The sequence below is a fragment of the Theropithecus gelada genome, chromosome 2 (genome assembly GCF_003255815.1).
Source record: "Theropithecus gelada isolate Dixy chromosome 2, Tgel_1.0, whole genome shotgun sequence".
NCBI lineage: Eukaryota > Metazoa > Chordata > Mammalia > Primates > Cercopithecidae > Theropithecus > Theropithecus gelada.
Window position 1 is genome coordinate 59,774,662 of NC_037669.1, and position 23,346 is coordinate 59,798,007.

At 44.9% G+C, this 23,346-nt stretch overlaps 1 pseudogene; it reads left to right on the top strand.

The window, feature by feature from the left end:
• Positions 1–2,046: 2,046 nt before the first annotated feature.
• Positions 2,047–7,483, top strand: LOC112619315 (annotated as a pseudogene).
• The last annotated feature ends 15,863 nt before the right edge of the window (positions 7,484–23,346 follow it).

Genomic DNA, 23,346 nt, shown 5'->3' on the forward strand with positions numbered 1-23,346 from the left:
AGCAAGTTTCTCAACCCTGTGAGGGCACTGAGGTACATTTGGAAATACGTGGAGGCAGTTTTGGTTCAGTGACAGGCCCACCATTCAGAGATGCTGAAGAGTTTACAATGCCTACAAGAGTCCAACCAAGACCTGTCCTGCCCACCATACTAACAGCAACCGTTAAACACCACACTCGGCTGTCATTCCTGCCTCAGATCCTTTTCCTCCCAACCCTAGGAAAGGAGTAACTTCTCTAATTGGTGTCTTTGGGAGAAGAAGTGAGCAGCGCAGCTCAGCCCCTACTGGGATGTGTTCTTCGAAATCTGGAAACCCAAAGAGAGGGTGAACTAGGGCCTGCTCTTTGCTGGGTGATCAGATGCCCAGGTAGGCTCTGCTCTGTTAGCAAGACCTGAAATCCATCTATACCAGACCCTGGTGGGAAAATCTATTAATGGCAGTGGAGTGTTACCAAGCCTTTTGGATCACAGTTCTGAAGTCATGTTTCCAGTCCCTTTTATCAGTGACAGAGATGACATTTTCATCTCCATTTGTTTGTCTCCCATATCTTATTGATCAATTGTTTTGAACTAGGAAGGGAATCAAGGAATGCTATTTAATTGGCTCCAACAAGTAAAAAAAAGTTTGAGAGTAAAGAGAAAATATCACTGTATGTAAATGTTAGTAGGCTCTAGATTTTCCAGTGATTTTAAGTTTTTAAAATATGTCACAACCACTTAGATTTGTGTTATTCATATGGATTTCAGGACATCTAAATGGTATTTTTATTTTTTAAATTATGCCTATTGTAACTACAAAACAGAATTGAGGCTGCTTTTAAAGAATGCATACAATTTCATCAGACTTTTTCTTACTTAAAAATATAATGGAGTAGGAAAATAAGGATCCAATAATAAGATAAAGCCAATAAAGTATTGGTACACTAAAATGCATGCTCTTCAGTCTTCCACATTTATTAAAAATAGGTGGCGAGCTAAACACTACACTTCCTGGTGGACAAAGGAAAATCGAAAACACAATTATTTTCAAGAATAACTGGCCAGGTGCGGTGGCTCACGTCTGTAATCCCAGTACTTTGGGAGGCCGAGGCGGGCGAATCATGAGGTTAGGAGTTCAAGGCCAGCATGACCAACATGGTGAAACCCTGTCTTTACTAAAAATACAAAAATTAGCCAGGCATGGTGGTGGGTGCCTGTAATCCCAGCTACTCAGGAGGCTGAGGCAGGAGAATCACTGGAACCCGGGAGGTGGAGTTTGTAGTGAGCCATGATCATGCCACTGCACTCCAGCCTGGGTGACAGAACGAGACTCCATCTCAAAAAAAAAAAAGTAACTTTGCCCATTGAATATAAGATTAAAGTATATTTTAACTAATTATATATCAGTGTACCAGTCCTCAGGAGAAAGTCAAGGGGTATTGGCTAATGTCATGTATATAGCTCCAAAAACATCCCTAAAGAAAATGGAACAGCGAGTTAGCTTCAGGTCTTTCTTACGGGTTCCTTCAATGCAAGCCATGAGGATCATGCCAAATCATAATCTAATAAAAGGCCTCCTTCAGGGACCAAAGCAATCCAAGAAAATTGCCCTCTGATGGTCTGGCTTAATGCCCAAACTTATAAGATCTAGATTGTTTTGCCTTTTACAAACATTTTTGAATAGCAGCTATTATTTCCTGTATATGATAAATGTTTAGATTGTATTCTGATATACCCCATCATCCATAGTGACAAGGTAATGCAAAGACATAAACCATTCCGAATATTGGGCTTTAAAACATTATTAACAAGCACTAGAAAATCTTCATGTTTTTGGCTTAGGATTGCACTGCTTAAATTTTTTTTCAACAGAAGCAACTTACTACCTCTATAATATTTTTCTTGGTAGTCTAAACCCCCAATGGATATGGAATGATTTCCACTGGAATAAGGCAATACGTCATTATAACTTTTATTTATATTTAGTAAAAAGAAGTTTAAAAAAGAAAAACATGGAAAATAATAAATAAAGCTTTCCCCTTGCTCAGTACCCGAATGACCATATAGCATGTGTGGTAGAGGAGGTACTCAGAGAGAGTTCCACAATGCTTAAGGATTGGAAAATGCACACTTTTTGTTGTTGTTGTGGCTGCTGTTGTTCATCTGCTGTGTCGGACACTTCTTGAGCACCTCTTCAAAATTTTCTTGGCCCACTAAGTGTAGGGAGTCAGCTCCAGCCACTGCTGTGGGACCAGTATCATGCTGGCACTAATATGGGCCTCACTGTACATCTCACTCTTCTGCTCTGGGACTTGGGAATCCCCTTTGAGTAAACAAGAAGAGCAGGAGTGTTTATGCCCATGAAGCCATTCTTGACCAATGGGACACAGGAGCTGATGGATAAATGCTTCTTTTTTGTCCTACAGACACATATTTCTGAAATGAACTCTGTGAGGCTCCCCAAAATATCCCAGTGAGATAGAGCACTAATCACCCTTAGCTGGGGTCATGGAGGGGCAACTTGGGAACAGGTTCTTGTATGGGTTTTCCATCCTGTGTTTCACTCCCCTGACCTGCATTTTTATTCCTTGTGACCGTATTCCCAAATGAACTATCTGCAAAGAAGACCTTACACTGGCCTGCACTTTGGGTGGGGGTAACCCAGCTAGGATATCTGCTTTGGTCATACTTTACTGTGTTCCCATATATGTGGATTTACAGATTCTATCCTTCAATTTTAATAAAACCAACATGTAAAGAAAAATGAACCTCTGAAGATTCCCACAGCAAAGCTGCTGATTGAAGATAAACCAGGAATGTAAGCACAAGATGACAAGAAAATCAAAAAGCTAATTCTTCTCTTACTCGAAGGATGAATTCCACATGAGCTACAGAGAAGAAGAAATAACTGTTGTAGCCTTAACAGTAAATTAAAATAAGTTTTAAATATTTTTATCTTTATTTTATTCTTTTAAAATTCCATTTAAAAAACAAATTCCAGGTCAGGCATGGTGTCTCAAGCCTAGTAATCCCAGTGCTTTGGGAGGCTGAGGTGGGAGGATCACTTGAGCCCAGGAGTTTGAGACCAGCCTGGGCAATGTGGCGAAGTCCTATTTCTGCAAAAAATACAAAAATTAGCCAGGCATGGCAGCCTGTGCCTATAGCCCCAGCTACTCAGGAGGCTGAGATGGGGGAATCACCTGAACCCAGGAGTTCAAGGCTGCAGGGAGCTGTGATTGTGCCACTGCACTCCAGCCTGGGCAATAGAAACCCTATCTCAAAAAACAAATAAACAAACAAAAAGCAAAGAAAATAAATTCCATGTATTTTTAAAGTTCACAATGAGTGAAGTAGTCCATATATAATTTCTAAATAAACGAATATGCATATATGAGGAGCATGCACTCAACATTTTTTACTGATAGCTTGGAGACCACTGGTCCAAATAAATTCAAGGCTGATCTGAGTGCAATGGTGTTTACAACTAATCAATCACAACCAGTTACAGATATCTTTGTCCCTTCTCCATTCCCATTGCTCCACTTGACTAGCCTTAAAACATATATAAAAAGTAAATGAAATCTAAAAAAAATTTTTAATTCAAATGATCTTACCTTTCCAGTTTCCTTATCAGCTTTGATTGGGTATAATAGGAGGTGAGCAAAACTGAGTCATTCATGAAAGTTTCCCTCAATAATCCACACTGATGAACAGAGCAGATTCATTGATAGATAAACAATTTCTTTTATTTTACATGTCTTTAAAAAATTTTTTTTGTACAGACAGTGAGCTGTGATCACACCACAGCACTCCAGCTTGAGTAATAGAGCGAGACTCTGTCTCAAAAAAACCTAAAAAGTGAATGATAAATAAATATAAAAATATTTGTCAGTGTACCTCTAACAATGCCTTTAGTAAATAAAAGGTAAAATCATAAAGTTTTTGGAGGCAAATATGGAAGAATATCTTCAGGACTCAAGGGTAAGCAAGAGTTTCTAAGGTTCAGAAGGCAAAATCACAAAAGAAACATTTGATACATTGAAATTTGTTTAAATTAAAAACTTCTGCTCATCAAAAGACAATTCAGAAAACGCACAGGTGGCTGGGCACGGTGGCTTTCGCCTATAATCCCAGCACTCTGGGAGGCTGAGGCAAGTGGATCACTTGAGGCCAGGAGTTCAAGACCAGCCTAGCCAACACGGTGAAATCCTGTCTCTACAAAAAATACAAAAGTTAGCCAGGCGTGGTGGCACATGCCTGTGGTTCCAGCTACTGGTGAGGCTGAGGCACAAGAATCGCTTGAACTCAGGAGGTGGAGGTTGCTGTGAGCCAAGACTGGGCCATTGTACTCCAACCTGGGCAACAGAGAGAGACTCTGTCTCAAAAAAAAAAAAGAAACAAAAGAAAAGAAAATTCACAGGCAAGCTACAGACTGGGAGAAAATATTTGCAAAACATACTCGTGACTAAGGACTTATATCTAGGATATACAAGTAATTCAATAATAAAGACAACTAATCCAATTTTAAAAGGGCAGAAGTAACATTTCACAAAAGATAAAAAATAGACAATAGGTCAGGCCTGGTGGCTCATGCCTGTAATCCCAGCACTATGGGAGGCCGAGGTGGGCGGGTCACTTGAGGTCAGGAGTTCGAGACCAGCCTGGCCAACATGGTGAAACCCCCATCTCTACTAAAAAAAAAAATAATAATTAAAAAAAAATAATCAGCCAGGCATGGTGGTAAGTGCCTGTAGTCCCAGCTACTCAAGAGGCTAAGTCAGGAGAATTGCTTGAACCCAGGAGGCGGAGGTTGCAGCAAGCCAAGATGGTGCCACTGCACTTCAGCCTGGGTGACAGAGGGAGATTTTGTCTCAAAAAAAAGCAATAAACACGTAAAAACGATGAGTGATTTATTCATTCACTCTACAAACATTCACTGAGTATTATACAGCAGGAGTTGGGAGCAGTTTTCGTGTGGGAAGGGGAGGGTGCATGCTGTTGAGCTGGACTGCAGGAGCTGGGGTAAGAGTTAGGAAAAAGAGGAGGGGCACACTGTCATACCCACAGATCCATTAAGTCTAATAGGGTCTTGGCTGGGTCTCTCTGAGACGGACCTGTGCGGACCTGCGTCCCTCCCTCCCCGTTGGGAGGTGGCGAGGGATAGAAAGCCCCTCAACTCTCAGCCTGCCTGAGCAGGGACTGGTATGTCTTCTAAAGGGCAAAGTGACTTTGACCCTGGGTTGCCGCCAGCACAACCAAGGAGGTGGCTGGACAACTGGAGGATGAACAGAGAGCCCATCCCCCACTGACCCGGAAATGGCCACCTTCAAAGGCCAAGACCACCGGTCCCAGGAAGACATGCTGACTTTGCTGGAATGCATGAAGAATAGCCTTCCAACCAATAACAGTTACAAGTTCAAAACCACCTAATCACATATGGGGACAAAGTAGCATTTAAAGATTTCTGGAGACATGACAAGTTCAATAGGTAGAGATTTCTTTTTTCTTCTTCTTCTCCTTCTTCTTCTTTTTGGCTTTGTTTTGTTTTCTAGACAGGATCTCATTCTGTCACCCAGGCTGGAGTACACTGATAAGGTCATAGCTGATTGCAGCCTCAAACTCCTGGGCTCATGCAATCTTCCTGCCTCAGTTTCTGGAGTAGCTGGACCCACAGGTGTGAGTCATCACACAGGGCTAATTAAAACAAATTTTTTTTGTAGAGATGGAGTGAGAAATGGGTGTTGGCCAGGCTGGTCTCAAACTCGCAGACTTAAGCATCCTCCCACCTTGGCCTTCCAAAGTACTGGGATTACAAGCATGAGCCTCTGTGCCTGGCCTAAATGAGTGAAAATTTATAACAAGGTGAGGAAGTTGTGCACTTTGACAGAATTGATCCTCAAGGCCAGAAACATGTTAAAAATCCTTAAAAAGGTTAAACTCAAAAAACTCAAACAACACCCAGACTTCCCAAAGAAGTCTCTGATCTCTTATTTCCACTTCCTTATGGAGACGCAGGCCAAGTGTGCAAAACTCCACCCTGAGATACGTAACCTGGACTTCACCAAGTTTCTGTCCAAGAAATAAAAGGAGTTTCCCGAGAAGATGAAAATGAAATACATGGAGGACTTTCCAAGACAGAAACAGAGTTTGAGTGAAACCTGGCCCATTTCAGGAAGGATCATCCCAACTTAATCGATAATGCCAAGAAGCCAGACATCCCCAAGAAGCTCAACTCCCCGACCCAGCAGCTGTGGTACACCCATCAGAAGAAAGAGTTTAGTGTATGTGTGTTTTTGGGTTTTGTTCTGAGACAAGGTCTCATTCTGTCACCCAGCCTGGCCAACATGGTGAAACCCCCATCTCTACTAAAAAAAAAAAAAAAAAAATTAAAAAAAAAAATCAGCCAGGCATGGTGGTAGGTGCCTGTAGTCCCAGCTACTCGAGAGGCTATCACGGCTCACTGCAGCCTCAACCTCTCAGGCTCAAGCGGTCCTCCCACCTCAGCCTCCCTAGTAGCTGGGACTACAGGCACACACCACCATGCCCAGCCTATTTTTAAACATTTTGTGTAGAGACAGGATTTCACTATGTTGCTCAGGCTGGTCTTGAATCCTGGGCTCAAGCAATCCACCCACCTTGGCCCCTTAAAGTGCTGAGCTTACAGGCATGAGCCACTGTGCCTGGCCAAGAAGGTGTATCTTAAAGTGTGGCCAGATGCCCCTACAAGGAGGTGAAGGACTTTCTGGGGAAGTAGTGCTCTCAGCTCTCAGACAAAAAAAAAAAAAAGACTGAAATGGATTCATGAGGCTCCAGGAGCAGTGGAAATAGTACAAGGAGATCATGCAGACCTATATCCAGGAGCACCCTGAGCCGAACATCTCTGAGGAGGGCCCCATCAAGTCCACCGTCACCAAGGCTGAACACCAGCTCAAGGACAAATTTGATGGGTGACCCACCAAACCACTGCAGAACAGCTACTCACTGTACTGTGGAGCTCATGGCCAACTTGAAGGACCTGCTCAACACGCAGTGCGTGATATGCCGTGGGGCCAGCAGTGGAAGCTGCTCTCCCAGAAGGAGAAGGAAGCCTAAGTGCGACCAGAAAACAAAAGATTATGAGGTGGAGCTGCTGCGTTTTCTCAGGAGCCTGCCCCAGGAGGAGCAGCAGCAGGTCCGGTGGGAGGAAAGCGTGCTGAACATCAACAAGAAGCAAGCCGCCGCCCGGGCTCCAAGAAGCCAGCCCAGGAAGAGGGTAAGGAAGCCTCTGAGAAGCCCACGTGGCTTCTCAGTGGATGGAAATTGGCAGTCATCTCCCGGAGTCAGAAGAAGCACTACAAAAGCTGGCCAATGAGCAGCAAAAGCATATAAGGTGCACCTGGACCCCTGGGTTAAGGGTCTCTGTCCCCCAGTGGGCCATGTTCATCTGCCCCCAGGAAAAGCGGCAGCAGCTGCAGGAGGAGCAGCCTGGGTTCTTGGAGAGCAAGCTGGCCTGCATGCTGGCCTGAAGGTGGAATGACTTGTCTGAGAAGGGCAAGTACAAGGCCAGAGAGCAAGCCGGGCAGGGAGTGCCAGGAAATCGGCAAGCCGCCTGAGTCACCCAAGAGAGCACAGGAGATCTGGCAACAGAGCATCATCAGCAACTACCTGGCCTGCTTCAAGAACGACCAGGTGAAGACCTCGAAAGCCATGGAGGTGACCTGGAATCACAAGGAGGAGAACCTGATATGAATTGAGAAGGCAGCCAAAGACCAAAAGCGATGAGAGAGCTGAGTGAGATGTGGGCACTTCTAGCTGCTACAGACTCTTCCAAGATGATGAAATTCCAGGGAGGAAGCAAGAAGCCTCGTGAACCGGAACCAGAAATTCTTCCAGGAAGCTGAAACACCTGCCACAGATGGAGCGCACGGTGGATGGAAATTGGCAGCCCTCTCCCGGAGCCAGAAGGAGCACTACAAAAAGCTGGTCAATGAGCAGCAAAAGTGTACAAGGTGCACCTGGACACCTGGGTTAAGGGTCTCTGTCCCCAGGACCACACAGCCTAGAAAAAGCACATCTCCGATAAATGTAAGAGCGTGACCAAGCTGCGGACTCGAACTCCTCTGAGTCCAGACAAATGATCCTGCAGTCCAAGTCAGAGTCCTAGGAGGATGATAAAGAGGATGAGGGCCATGAGGACAAGGGTGGGGAAAACGTGTGAAACGTGGCCCATTTCAGGAAGGATCATTCCAACTTGATCAAGAATGTCAGGAAGTCAGACATCCCCAAGAAGCTCACCCCTCCCCGCAACCAGCAACTGTGGTACACTCATGAGAAGGTGTTTTGTGTATATGTGGTTTTTTTTTTGTTTTGAGACAGGGTTTCTGTCTGTCGCCCAGGCTGGAATGCAGTGGTGCGATCATGGCTCACTGCAGCCTCAACTCCCAGGCTCAAGTGATCCTCCCACCTCAGCCTCCCGAGTAGCCTGGACTACAGGCACATGCCACCACGCCTGGCTATGAGAATGGGGACTCCTCTGAGGATGGCAGGAACTCCTCTGAGTCAAGCAGCAAGGAAGGGGATGAGAATGAGGAGTATGATGAGGATGAAGATGAGTCCATGGGCAGCAGCTCCAGCTCTTACTCTTCAGGGAACTCCTCAGACCCTGAATCCAGCTGAGGCTCAGCCCCATGCTGGGGCAGCCAGGGAGAGCCCAGGAGCTCCCCTCTCCAGCTGGCCACCTTTGTTTCTCCCCCATGTCTATCCCCTCCCCACTGGCCTCCCCCACTTTCTTTCTTCCTTTCTTTCCTTTTTAAACAAAATAGGGATGGGGGCTGGAGGAGTCCAGGCCAGCACTCTGCAACCTTAGAGACATTAGCCCTGGGGGGTCCTCCAGGGAATGCAACCATCACACTGAGCCAGTCCCAGACCAGCTGGGCCCACCCCACCCACTTCTGCACTTGCGGTTCCAGCATGGATGATGGATGGGGAAATGCGGTTGGGGGTGAGTGTGTCCCGAAGAATTCAGTGAGCCCCTCCACACCTGCAGCCCAATGCAAGATGGGGTGGAAGCTTGGGGAGGACTCCTTTCTTCTCCAAGGAGCCTGCCACTGAGACCCCCAAATTAGAACTAGAAGCAGGGAACATGTGGGGAGAGGAAGGAGGTGTCTTTGAGAAAATAGGCACTGTCCTGATGTCCCTCTCCCCTACTCCCTGGGGAGCCACTCATGGGGGAGGGGGCAGAAGTGTTTTCTGTATAGGTGTATGTATATATTTTGTAAGCTCTGAGTCATCAATGAGACATTTCCTACCAAGTATATATATACACACACAGATATATACACACATACATACATATACATACTATACATATATATACACAAACACCAAGTGAATAAGACAACAGCTGTGCTCCTAAGGGCCTCATTGTTGGGTGGGAAGTCAATTAAACAGAGTCCTGAAGCACAGTGATGAGCGCTATTATAAACTGCTGTATAGATTTTCATCTACACATACCTGCACATACATCTCTACTCACATATGCATGTACACATACTGTTTTTTCCTTTTTAAATTTTATTTATTTATTCGTTTATTTTTGAAACATAGTCTCACTCTGTTGCCCAGGCTGGAGTGCAGTGGCGCGATCTCAGCTTTCTGCAACCTCCGCCTCCTGGGTTCAAGCGATTCTCCTGCCCCAGCCTCCTGAGTAGCTGGGATTACAGGCGCATGCCACCACGCCTGGTTGATTTTTATATTTTTAGTAGAGATGGGGATTTCACCATGTTGGTCAGGCTGGTCTTGAACTCCTGACCTTGTGTTCTGCCTGCCTTGGCCTCCCAAAGTGCTGGGATTATAGGCGTGAGCCACCGCTCTCAGTCTTATTTCATTTTATTTCTGAGACAGGGTCTCACTGTGTCACCCAGGTGGGAGTGCAGTGGCACAATCGCAGCTCACTGCAACTTCGACTTCCTGGGCTCAAGCAGTCCTCCCACCTCAGCTTCTCCAGTAGTTGGGACCACAGTCACACGCCACCACGTCAAGCTAATTTTTGTATTTTTTGGTAGAAATAGGGTTAGTTTCACCATGTTGCCAACAGGCTGGTCTCAAACTCCTGATCTCAAGCAGTGTATCCACCTTGGCCTCCCAAAATGTTGGGATTACAGGCATGAACCACCATGCCTGGCCTCTTGGCACTATTTTGACTGGGATGGAACTCAGGGGAGAATTCTTTGGTGCTAGAATGTTCTAAATACTTGATTTGGGTGATTACATTATATTTGATATTTATGTTTATGGTATTAAATTAGACCTCAGTAAACATTTTTAAAAGATAAGTTGCACATGTTTCTGCTCTCATGAATATGATAAAGTCGTTAAAAGTACAGCATGTTAAAATTAACTACCATAGAAGGCAAAATACGTTCAAAGTGATAGACTTAAGAGAAAGTATGGCTAAGGAGATCTTGGAGGCGAAACCAGCTCCTCATCCAATACCTACATGAACTTGGGCATTGCTTTGTTTCTGTAAGCCTCATTTCCCTGCTCTGTAAAATGTGAGTCATGGTGCTTGCCTGCCAGGATTGTAGTGAGGATTAGATGGAATCCCTTATGGAAGGCACTTAGCGTAGTGCTTGGCACACAGCAGAGTTGAGCAAGTTTCAGCTCATATTATGATTATTCCTAAAAACCCTAACTCCATGGTGAGTATAAATCCTCACAGCCACAGTAGTCCACAAGCCTCAACTGGGGCTTTCTTCTTTTTATTTTTAATTTAATTTAATTTAATTATTTATTTATTTATTTATTTATTTATTTATTTTTGAGACAGGGCCTTCTATGCTGCCCATGCTGGTCTCTGACTCCTGGGCTCAAAGGATCCTCCCGCCTCAGTTTCCCAAAATGCTGGGATCACAGGCATAAGCCACGGCACCTTGACCATAACTGAGCCTTTCTTTATTTTTTCCATAGGTCAACTTAATCTCTGATTGAGCCCTTGTTCGCTGTGTGGCAGAAAATAATTTTTTTTTTTTCTTTTTGAGACAGAGTCTCTCTGTTGCCCAGGCTGTAGTGCAGTGGCACGATCTTGGCTCACTGCAACCTCCACCTCCCTGCAACCTCCTCCTCCCTGAGGCAGAAAAAACAATTCTTCTGCCTCAGTCTCCCAAGTAGCTGGGATTATAGGCAGCCACCACCACGTCCGGCTAATTTTTGTATTTTTAGTAGTGATGGGTTTCACCATGTTGGCCAGGCTGGTCTTGAACTCCTAATCTCAAGTGATCTACTCACCTTGGCCTTCCAGTGAGCCACTGCACCTGGCAGAAAATAACATTTTGTTCTAGATTTTCTCAGTCATTTCAGGCTTAAGCTCAGTCACTTCATTGTTTCTGCTCCCCAGAGGTGGTTTAGGTTGTGCTGTGGAACTGGGGAAGCGGCTGGTGCTTGCTGACAACTGACGTGCTGTCACTCATTCCGTAGAATCCTGTCCTGAAAAGATCTCAGCAATGTCAACCCTTCAGGTTGGCACTTACCAAGAGCAATGGGTCGCCCCAGGCTCCAGCCATCTTTTGGATGCATGATCACCACCACTAAAGATGTAGGCATGTTTAAGCTTGGCAGAAGCTAAATGCTCTCTTCATTTAAAATAGACAATAGATATTGTAAAATAATCTTAAGGAAATGCTAGATCCTGCAAAACAGCTATCTTAGTGTTCACCCATGGGAGACACTTCACTGATCTAAATCCTAAATTGCTGCTTTACCACCTGCTTCTCACCACTAATCTCTCACTGGTTGCCCAGTGATTCCATCCTCCAAAACCAGCTACCAAGAAGGTGATCCATAAACATTTTAATAAATCAAAAGCTGGATTAGCATATCACTAAACACTTTTTTCTAAACACTTATTTTTCTGCATAAGAGAATCAAAAAAGTGAGTGGTGCAAGGTGAATGTGGGAGGTAAGGAGAAAGGATGATAATGACAACAGCAATAAAAGTTAAATTCATAATATACTAGGCACTGTACTAAGTTTTCATTCATTAGCTCATTTAATCCTCACGATGACCAAATAAGGTAGTGCAATAATCATCTCCACTTTATAGATGAAAGTAAAGAGGGTTTATTTTGTTTTTGTTTTTGAGACAGAGTCTTACTCTGTCACCCAGGCTGGAGTGCAATGGTGTGATCTCTGCTCACTGCAATCTCTGCCTCCCGGACTCAAGCGATTCTCCTGTCGCAGCCTCCCAAGTATCTGGGATTACAGGCACACGCCAGCATGCCCAGCTAATGTTTTTGTATTTTCAGCAGAGACAGGGTTTCACCGTGTTGGCCAGGCTGGTCTCGAACTCCTGACCTCAAGTGATCCACCCGCCTCAGCCTCCCAAAGTGCTGAGATTATAGGTGTTAGCCACCGTGCCCGGCAAGTATAGAGGATTTTACGTGAGCATGAAACACTCTGCTGCGGTTTAAGCTACCTTTATTTTGGGTCTCTGTAGCTCACAGCCAAATCTAAACTATTTGACACAGTAATATGATGTTGATATTGATGATCTTGTTTTTACTAGCTAGACCCATTGTCTTCTGTATCTTGTCTTGATTATGCTAGCTAGATTCATGTCTTCTCCTTTATCATCATTATGATGCCATTGTTGCTCAGCATGCGTCCAACAGGTGTACATCAATCACGGAAAAAGCACACTCAGCTGGGATTTTTTAAAAACTAACTTTTAAAAAAAAGACTGTTTTTTAGAGCATTTTGAGGTGCACAGCAAAATTAAGTGGAAGGTACAGAGAGTTCCCATATATCCCCTGCCCCCTACACATGGCCTCCACCACCAACAAGCAGAGTAGTACCTTTGCTACAATCAATGAACCAACATTAATACATCATTTTCAATCAAAGTCCATAGTTTATATTAGGGGAAACTCTTTGTGTTATACATTCTATTGGTTTTGACAGATATATGATGCCATGTATCCACCAATATAATGTCATACAGAATCATTTCACTGCCCTAAAAATCCCCTGTGCTCCACCTATTCATTCCTCCTTCCCTCAAACCCCTGGCAGTCACTGATCATTTTACTGTCTCTATCTTTTTGCCTTTTCTAGAATGCCATATAGTTAGTATCATCAGCTAGGACATTTTTTTTTTTTTTTTTTTTTTTTGAGACAGAGTCTCGCTCTGTTACCCAGGCTGGAGGTGCAGTGGTGCAAACTCGGCTCACTGCAACCTCCGCCTCCCGGATTCAAGCGATTCTCCTGCCCCAGCCTCCCAAGTAGCTGGGATTACAGGCATGTGCTACCATGCCCAGCTAATTTTTGTATTTTTAGTAGAGACAGGGTTTTGCCATGTTGCCCAGGCTGGTCTCCAACTCCTGACCTCAAGTAATTGGCTTGCCTCAGCCTCCCAAAGTGCTGGGAGTATAGGTGAGAGACACCTCGCCTGGCCATCAGCTAGGCTTTTTAAAGAGACTTTAATAAGTAACTATTTACAGAAGTGTGGACAGGACTAAAGGAAGCAGCCAGAGATGCCCAGGCACCCAGGGACTAGTAAGTGGAGAAGCCATCACTACCTCCAGGTCCCCAGGCCAGAAGATGTAACCAGAATCTGGTTAAGAGTTAGTTCTATGCAGAGGATCCATCCCACGGAGGCTGAAGCCACAGAGGGTTGCAGCCACTGCCCAATCCAGGCCGAGTCATGGAAGACACAGGAGGAAGAAATATCCAGACCCATCTCTTTCCAAGCTTCAATCTCCTACTGGTGCCTACCATTGGCCAACCAGAAACCAGTCCCTAGAGATCAGCCTCCCAGGGTGCACAGCATGGTTTACACAGGGTTTGCAGAGAAAAGAGCTGGGGTTGGCCCGGCACGGTGGCTTTAATCTCACCACTTTGGGAGGCCGAGGCAGGCGAATCACCTGAGGTCAGGAGTTTGAGAGCAGCCTGGCCAACCCTGTCTCTACTAAAAATACAAAAATTAGCCGGGTGTGGTGGCAGGTGCCTGTAATCCCAGCTACTTGGGAGGCTGAGACAGAAGAATTGCTTGAACCTGGGAGGTGGAGGTTGCAGCGAGTCGAGATCATGCCACTGCACTCCAGCCTGGGTAACAAGGAGCGAAACTCTGTCTAAAAAAAAAAAAAAAAAAAAAAGAACCGGGGTTGTGGAGAGGGGTGGAGAATTGCCCACATGACAAGCAGCAAGCATTCCTTGTTCACATCAGTTGATTCACATACAATTTGTTCAGCACTAAAGACAAAAAAAATTTTTGAGACAGGATCTCACTCTGTTACCCAGGCTGGAGTACAACTTCCCAGACTCAAGCAATCTTCCCATCTCAGCCTCCCAAATAGCTGGGACAACAGACCTGTGCCACCATACCTGGCTAAGTATTTTATTTTTATTTCTGTAGAAATGAAGACTCACTACAAAAATAGCAGTCATTGCCCAGGCTGTCTTGAACTCCTGGGCTCAAGCAGTCCTCCCACCTCAGCTTCTCAAAGTGCTGGATTACAGACATGAGCCACCACGCCCAGCCAGCACTAAAAATTTGGTTCATGTTATGAACCCAACTATTTGGCAAAGGAAGAAGTATGTTCCTATTTAAAAAAAAAAAAGTGGCCTCCATTTTTAATCGGTTACTAGTATGAAGACACTTTACAGTAAATGTACATTTCAGTGTTTGCTTTGAAAGCACAAGCCAGTTAGCCTTTTCCCCTGCTCTGTTGGTTTTTTTGTTTGTTTGTTTTGAGATGGAGTCTTGCTCTGTCGCTCAGGCTGGAGTGCAGTGGCACAATCTTGGCTCACTGCAACATCTGCCTCCCCAGGTTCAAGTGATTTTCCTGCTTCAGCTCCCTGAGTAGCTGGAATTACAGGCACCCACCACCACGCCCAGCTGATTTTTGTATTTTTAGTAGAGACAGGATTTCACCATGTTGGTCAGCTGGTCTCGAACTCCTGACTTCATGATCCTCCCTCCTTAGCCTCCCAACGTTCTGGGATTACAGGTGTGAGCCACCGTGTCCGGCTACTCCTTGTCTGTTTATCAAGAGTTAAGTGTGTCTCTGTATGAAGATACACTGCAAGCCTCTATGACTTTTCTGCTGGTTCTTATATTTAGAAGAAGAACCAAAATTAGCAAAAGGAGCAGGGAACTACCATGTAACAAAGAGATTTTGTTTGTTTGTTTTGCATTTGGGGAACGGACCAGAAGTGACAGTGAGGCAGTAGGGATGGGGGAATTGTCTGTCTCAGGATGTGTCTGTCATACAGCAGGATCTCATACTCTTAGAGATGAAAAAGACCTTTCAAGAAACACACACACACATGCTCAAGTCCTATGTTTCTCAAGCCCTTTTAGCTGTGAAACGCCTTGTTCACACACTTAAAAAAAATTTTCTTCTTTTTTTTAAGAGACAGGGTCTCTGTCTCTGTCACCCACCCAGGCCAGGGTGCAGTGGCAACATCATAGCTCACAGCAGCCTCAAACTCCTGGGCTCAAGAGATCCTCCCACCTCAGCCTCTATAGGCAGGTGTGTGCCACCACACACACATATATATATATTTTTTAATTTTTATAGAGACAGGGTCATGATTTATTGCCTAGGCTGGTCTTGAACTCCTGGCTTCAAGTGGTCCTCCCACCTCATCCTCCCAAAGTGCTGGGGTTACAGGCATGAGTCACCATGCCCAGCCTAGAAGAATGTTAATAGTTCACATTTATTAAATACATGACTATGTGCCTGGTATTGTGCTTCGTACTTTACCTGGATTATCGCATTTCATCTGGACCACAGTCTTGCAAGAGAGCTTTTCTTTCTTCTTCCATTTTACAGAGGAAGATACAGGAGGTCAGAGAAATGGCCCAAGGTCGTAGTGCCAGTGACTGTGGGAGATAGGATTTGAACTCAGACTTCCCGACCCCTCAACCTGTGTCTCCACTTTCAGATAAAAGCCAAATTGCTTTGTTAAAGCAGAGGGTAGATCCTCAGAATCCTGGTCACCTTAACCATGGCCTTGTTCGTGGCCACCAGGGGCATAGTCTGAAAACCCATCCCGTCTAACACTTCCTCTGATAACTTAATCGATTAAACTGATTGATTCAATAAATAGAAAAACAATCACACAGTTCTCAAACACTACCCGTCTCTTATTTTTCTCTCCTCCTCGATATAATGAGACACCGTTTTTCATAGCTATCATCAATACACACATGTAATTTCATCTTGGGGTCTTTTTAACGTAAATCTATTTTCTGTAAACATTTCATGTATAAACCCAGACATTAAACTTACCAATTTTAACCACTGCTTATTATGTTAATGGAGTACTTGATGAGAATTTCCTAATCTGTATTCCATGAAAACCTGCCTCCAGGTGATATGAATAAGTATCTGTAATAAAAAGGGGTTTTATACATTTTTACATTTATATTATACATAATATATATATATATTTATAATAAGTTTGGGGAACAATACACATACTCTTCCCACAGGTACTCCCTTTCAATACCCCCACCAACATACACATTAGAATATTAGAAACACTGAGAAGTCACACAAGAAAGCAACAGGCATAAACAGGCTTAGCAAACTGATCTGATGGTGAAATCTTTTTGGAGACACCCCTACTGAGCAGATTTACTGCCCAATAGACTCCAGTTGATGGCATGACACCCTACGCCAGGTCTGCTGGATCCTTTCTCCATGCATGCGAGTGCCCTTACTTTACGGATGAGGAAGCTAGCACTCAAGTCACCCAGCTAGCTGGCAGCACTGGTTAGGACCGTAACTCAGGTCTGCTAACTTTTGCAGAAATCCATGTGACAACATTGCCTGGGCCCTTGCAGGTTGACACATGCTCTGATATTTCACAATTTCTGAAGAGCAAGTGAGCACAAAGCCCGGTTCATGATGGATGGCTCAGGTCACATGGTAACTTGGCAGCTTGGAGTAAAGCATTCAGTCTCCCCTTAGGTCCTGTAGCAAATGCAAACCGGCTTCTCAAAAGGTGAATATGTAGTGTTCTGCAGAGGAGGACACAGCTTTGCTCCCAAATCCTGAGGCTCCATGCTGATCCACCCCTACCAGCAGCTCCAAACAGCATCTCTCAGCCACAGATACTTCAAGCTGCATCCTGTCTTTTGGGTTGTAGGGCTCAAGCAGGGAGCAGCTTTCACAGCAAGCTGATCCTGTTGTAACCTTCTCATATTCTATGCCCTTCATTTTAAAAGGCCACTGTCAGTGGGTTAGGAATGAAGATCTAGGCTCAGGGAAGGAGCCACAACCAATGTGCAATGAGGCGGGGAAGAAGGCGGGTGTAAATATCAGTTATGACCATGTGACCAGTTGCAGGAACTAGGTCTGTTACAGTTATGGGGATTTCTTCCTGATTTTTTCATGGAGGTCGATGCAGAAGGATCAGTTGAGCCTGGGAAGTCAAAGCTTCAGTGAGCTATGATTTCGCCACTGCACTCCAGCCTGGGTGACAGAGCAAGACACCATCCCTCACCCACCTCTCATCAAAAAAAAAAAAAAGTGTTAATATTTAACCTTATATTTCAGTATTTAAGTTACAGGATATCAAAAGGGCAGTGTAGCTCAACTAGAAAAGGAATGAACATCACCCAAAAACAGTTAAGGAGGTTTGGGGTCCCTTACTGGGGGAAAGTTAACATGTTTACAGATGCATGAGAGGTTATCATATTATGTTTTTTTGTTTTGTTTTGTTTTTTTGAAATGGAGTCTCACTCTGTCGCCCAGGCTGGAGTGCAGTGGTGCGATCTTGGCTCACTACAAGCTCCGCCTCCTGGGTTCACGCCATTCTCCTGCCTCAGCCTCCCAAGTAGCTGGGACTACAGATGCCCACCACCACGCCCAGCTAATTTTTTATATTTTTAGTAGAGATGGGGTTTCACCGTGTTAGCCAGGATGGTCTCGATCTCCTGACCTCGTGATCCGCCCACCTCGGCCTCCCAAAGTGCTGGGATTACAGGCGTGAGACACCGCGCCTGGCCCATATTGTGTTTTGACCCATAGTATTTCTTATTGTTAAGGTGCCAGCTATCAAAAAAATACTGAGTATAAAATGGGAAAGAGATTCAGGGGAGTCTGGTCCAGCCAGTCCACATATGAATTCAGAAATAATACTGTATTTGTCCATGCAACAAAGTTCAGCATCCTTTTAAAGCAAGTGTGCCAACAAGGGTGAAGGAAATCGATGTCTGTGTATTAGAGGGTGAATAACCATACGCCGCTTGGGGGAACTCATGTTCTCTTAGTCTTCTCAGAACTTACAAGCTGCAGAGACATTTTGTTGATACTAAGAGATGGGTTAGTGTGTGTGGGGGATTCTGAGCAGAAATGGCTTTTGGTGCCAGGTGACTCATGTTTCAGCAACTTCCACATTCAGCAGATGGTGATAATGCCAGCACTTAGCGATGGGGCTGAGTAAATCAGGACGGCATGTTTCCACACTTCTCAGATGCTTATTTCTAAACATTATGTAAAAACCATGTCTTCGAGCGCTTCTCTCAGCATGAAGGGATGGAGCCTAGGCGAGGTTTCTGCCCTTGGAGTTCATCTTGCCCTCCCATTGGAAAGCTATCATGGGCCACACTATGGGAACATGAAGAAAAGGTGACAGACATTCTCACCTTTCAGGCACCGCAAACATCAGGCCACAGAGTATAATAACCACACTACCACAGACATTGTCTGTCTTCATCATTTCTCACAAGAATATGGCCATATTGAAAGGACATTCAAGACCAGGCGCAGTGGCTCCTGCCTGTAATCCCAGCACTTTGGGAGGCCAAGGTGGGAGGATCATCTGAGGTCGGGAGTTCAAGACCAGCCTGACCAATACAGAGAAGCCCTGTTTCTACTAAAAAAATACAAAATTAGCCAGGCATGGTGGCGCATGCCTGTAATCCCAGCTACTCAAGAGGCTGAGGTAGGAAAATCACTTGAACCCGGGAGGCGGAGGTTGTGGTGAGCTGAGATCACACCATTGCACTCCAGCCTGGGCAACAAGAGCGAAACTCCATCTCAAAAAAAAAAAAAAAAAAAGGAAAAGGAAAAAGAAAGTAAGGACCTTCAAGTCTCCAACAGATTCCCATGTATTAAATTAAATTGTTAATTTAACAGTTAAATTACGGAACCTTAGAATTTATGGAATAGAAGACACTTAAGGTCATTGAGGCTGGAGCGGAGATAATTAACTTTTCACCAAATATTTTGCATGCCCTCTTCCATGGTATGGAGTTGATGCTGAGAAGTAGCTGCCTAGGGAAGAAACACATTTCCCAGTCCCCTTACATCTATGCAACGCCACAGGACCAGTGCTGGCCAATGAAACGTGAGCAGAAAGGGACATGTGTCACTTCTGGGCCAAGGTAGTTAAGAAGAGGGTGTACCTTTCTTCTGGATGCAAAGGTCTGCAAAGCCCTAAAGGATGGCAGAGCCATAAGATGAGACAAGCCTGGGTCCCAGAATCACCACATGGAGGAAATCCAACAGGAACACCATCAGACTGCAACATGAGTAAAAAATACATTTGTACTGTGTTAAGACACTAAAATTGGGAGGTTGATTATTATATTAGCTAGCATTTTCTTTTTTTCTTTTTTTTTTTTTTTTTGAGACGAAGTCTTTCTCTGTCGCCCGAGCTGGAGTGCAGTGGCCAGATCTCAGCTCACTGCAAGCTCCGCCTCCTGGGTTCACGCCATTCTCCTGCCTCAGCCTCCCGAGTAGCTGGGACTACAGGCGCCCGCCACCTCGCCCGGCTAGCATTTTCTTTATTAATACAAAGACCAATCTCCCTCAATCTACTGTTTAAATTATCCCATCTCCCTCCCATTCTCTTCCCTCAATCTACTGTTTAAATATTCTTTATAATTCTTCATAGGGAGATTAGTAGAAATAACCTGAGACAGTTTGTGTAATGGTCAAATGACCAACATTGGTGTCAGGCAGACTAGGGCTTGAATTTCCTTGTCAATATGAAACTAACAATGTGCTCTTGGGTGAGTCATTTAACTTCTCTGAGCCTTGGTTTCTTCATCTGTAAAATGCACATAATCGTAGTACTTATGTCAAAAGGCTGTTGAGAGAAGTAAGGAATTCATCCATGTAAGGGGCTAAGTTTTCAAGAACTGGAGGCTTCTGTTCTTACTGGCATCATCCTACAGGGACTCATCCAACGTATGACGGTGGTGATATTAAGGAGGTTGATTTGCGAGGCTTTGTGGTGAGATGAAGGAGATTGATCTGTGGGGCTTTGTTGTAAATAGGCCACTTTCCAGAGGGCCAGAGGAACTTATGGATATAGACGACTTTCCTAATTAGGTACCAGAACCCTGGAAAACAATGCAGGGTGGTAGAATTGGAAATGTAGGTCCTTGGAGACTCTGGCACCAGGAACACATAGAGAATAAGCATCAGAATCCCTGGACACTAACACATCTTAGCAGTACCCAGGTCCTTCAGGGGCAAGGAGATGGGAGCTGTTGTTTCCAAGATGTACAGTTGAGGTCACATGGGATGTGAGTGAATCGGGAACTCTCAACACAGGGTGGTTCTCTGACTGGGTCTTGGGAAATGGGACCCTCTCCTATGGTCTTTAAGGTAACCCTAGACTTGTATAGAGAAGAGAAGTCACCAGGAGAAGTCTCAGGAGGCATGCTGCTGAGAGCACAGGGCAGAGATGGAGGAGAACCAGACAGGGGACCTGCAGGATCTACGGCAGCTTCCTGCCTGCCATTCCTACACCTGCCCCTCCAGTTCCACTGTGGGACCCCCTGCACGAAGGGCCTGGGGCCCCCTCCCTTTCTCCTCTTAACAGAACTCCAGGGTCCCAAGCAGACTTTCTGCTGACCCCTCTGTCACCCCACTGCTTCATTTAGCATCAGGAATCTGGAAGACAACTCTCTTTCCTTCTTTTGCCCAGATGTGGAGAATTGAAAAAGGAGAAGCAGATGTTTGGCCCAAAACTGCTCCGAAGATGCAAACAGCCTAGTTTCTCCTGCTCTTGTGGACAGCAATAGGGAGAGGGACAACTCAGACCCTGTTCCTGTGCCCAGTTTCCAGCATTCTTTCAGCCAAGCCATCAAAGCAGCCTTCATGAAGCCAGACCCAGCAGCTACTTCCGACCCCTCTCTGAAGAAAAAGGAGAGGAAAGAAAAACGCGTACACAGCAGCTCCTGTTCTGCACCTCAGGCATCCACACCAAGTGGCACAGCCGACCCGGGCTGCCTTCTCCATTGGGTTTTCTCTTTTCTGTGCTTTTATTTTGCTGCTGTAATTTTTAAGTATTTGCATTTTTAATAGTGATGTTGCATACATATAATAGTGATCAGATCAGGGTAATTAGTATATCCATCATCTCAAAACTTTATCATTTCTTTATGTTGGGAACATTCAATGTCCTTTTTTTGAGATGGAGTTTTGCTCTTGTCACCCAGGCTGGAGTGCAATGGCGCAATATGGACTCATTGCAACGTCCGCCTCCAGGTTCGAGAGATTCTCCTGCCTCTGCCTCCTGAGTAGCTGGGACTACAGGCACCCACAATCACTCCTAACTAATTTTTGTATTTTTAGTGGAGATGGGTTTTCACCATGTTGGCCGGGCTGGTCTCAAACTCCTATTTGAGACATCAAGTGATCCGCCCTCCTTGGCCTCCCAAGATGCTGGGATTACCGGTGTGAGCCACCGCACCTGGCCCTGTTAATATATTACATAGTTTCAAGTAGCTAGAAGAAGGATATCGAGGCTGGTTGCGGCGGCCCACATCTGTAATCCCAGCACTTTGGGAGGCCAAGGAGAGCAGATCACAGGGGGTCAGGAGTTCAAGACCAGCCTGGCCAATATGGTGAAAGCCATCTCTAAAAGAAAATACACAAAAATTAGCCGGGTGTGGTGGCATGCACCTATAATCCTAGCTGCTCAGGAGGCTGAGCCAGGAGAATCACTGGAACCTGGGAGGCAGAGGTTGCAGTAAGCCGAGATCATGCCACTGGACTATAGCCTGGGCGACAGAGCGAGACCCTTTCTCAAAAAAAAAAAAAAAGACTGGGCACGGTGGCTCACACCTATAATCCCAAAACTTTGGGAGTCCGAGGTGGGCAGATCACTTGAGGTCAGGGGTTCGAGACCAGCCCGGCCAACACAGTGAAACTCCAACTCTAGTAAAAATACAAAAATCAGCTGGGCGTTGTAGCAGGTGCCTGTAATCCTAGCTACTCGCGAGGCTGAGGCAGGAGAATCGCTTGAACCTGGAAGGCAGAGGTTGCAGTGAGCCGAGATCATGCCATTGCACTCCAGCCTGGGCAATAGAGGGAAATTCCATCTCAAAAAAAAAAAAAAAAAAAAAAAAGAAAGAAAGAAAGAAAAGAAAAGAAAGAAAGAAAGAAACTATGTAACGCATTAACTAAAGTCATCCTACAGTGGCATAGAACTCTAGAGCTTATTCCTCCTGTGTAGCTGTAATTTTGTATCCTTAAACAAATGTCTCCCTATTCTTCCATTCCCCTGACCCTTTAAGTATTTGAATTTAAACAGATTAGCTCAGGAACCAGGAAAATTTCAAATACAATGTACTTTCCAGATTTCTGTGTTTACACCAAAATAAAGTGTTGACACTGACAGAAAAAGGAAGGAAGGACACTTCAGGGTAAATAATTTTTTTAAAAATCTGTAAAGAGGGGCCTCACTGTTTCCCAGGCTAGTGTTAAATTCCTAGCCTCAAGTGATCCTCCCACCTCAGCCTCCCAAAGTTCTGGGTATACAGGTGTGAGCCACGGTGCCCAGTTAGGAGTAAAGATTCATCTTGTGTTTATATTGTATACTTATTTTCAGCACCCCCAAGACTGATCACCTTGAAGAAAATGAGGTCGAGTGAGAATATAAGTGACTCTTTCCCCTAAAACACACAGCTGAGCCTTCCAGCTTTGGACATCTCTGTTGAACATTTTCCTTTTTACTAAGCCAAATTTATCTCCCTGTTTTTTTCCACCCCTGCCTTGGGTCCACATAAAGCAAGTCTAGTCTTTCTTTCACTTATAGAAGTCCACAGTGAAGGCCTGCTCCATGGAAAGACAGAGGGCAAGGGTGGTCCTTGTTGAGGATGAGTTTCTCCATGGGGAGCTTTCTCCTTTGGGGCAGTAAGAGACAATTTCTTCTATGGTTGTATTTGAGGGATACTCAAGAGCCCTCAGCCCCAAGTTTTCCTTCCAAACTCCAACATTGGCCTAACTCTTTGAGGGTAACTTTGCTCTCACTTAATGTTCCCGTGTGCAGAGCAGAGGTTTGAGGGAATGGGACTCAGTATAGACATTGTTTGGGGTCAGGGCAGCAGACTTGATCCAGTCCATGCAGGAGTGCAGCAAGA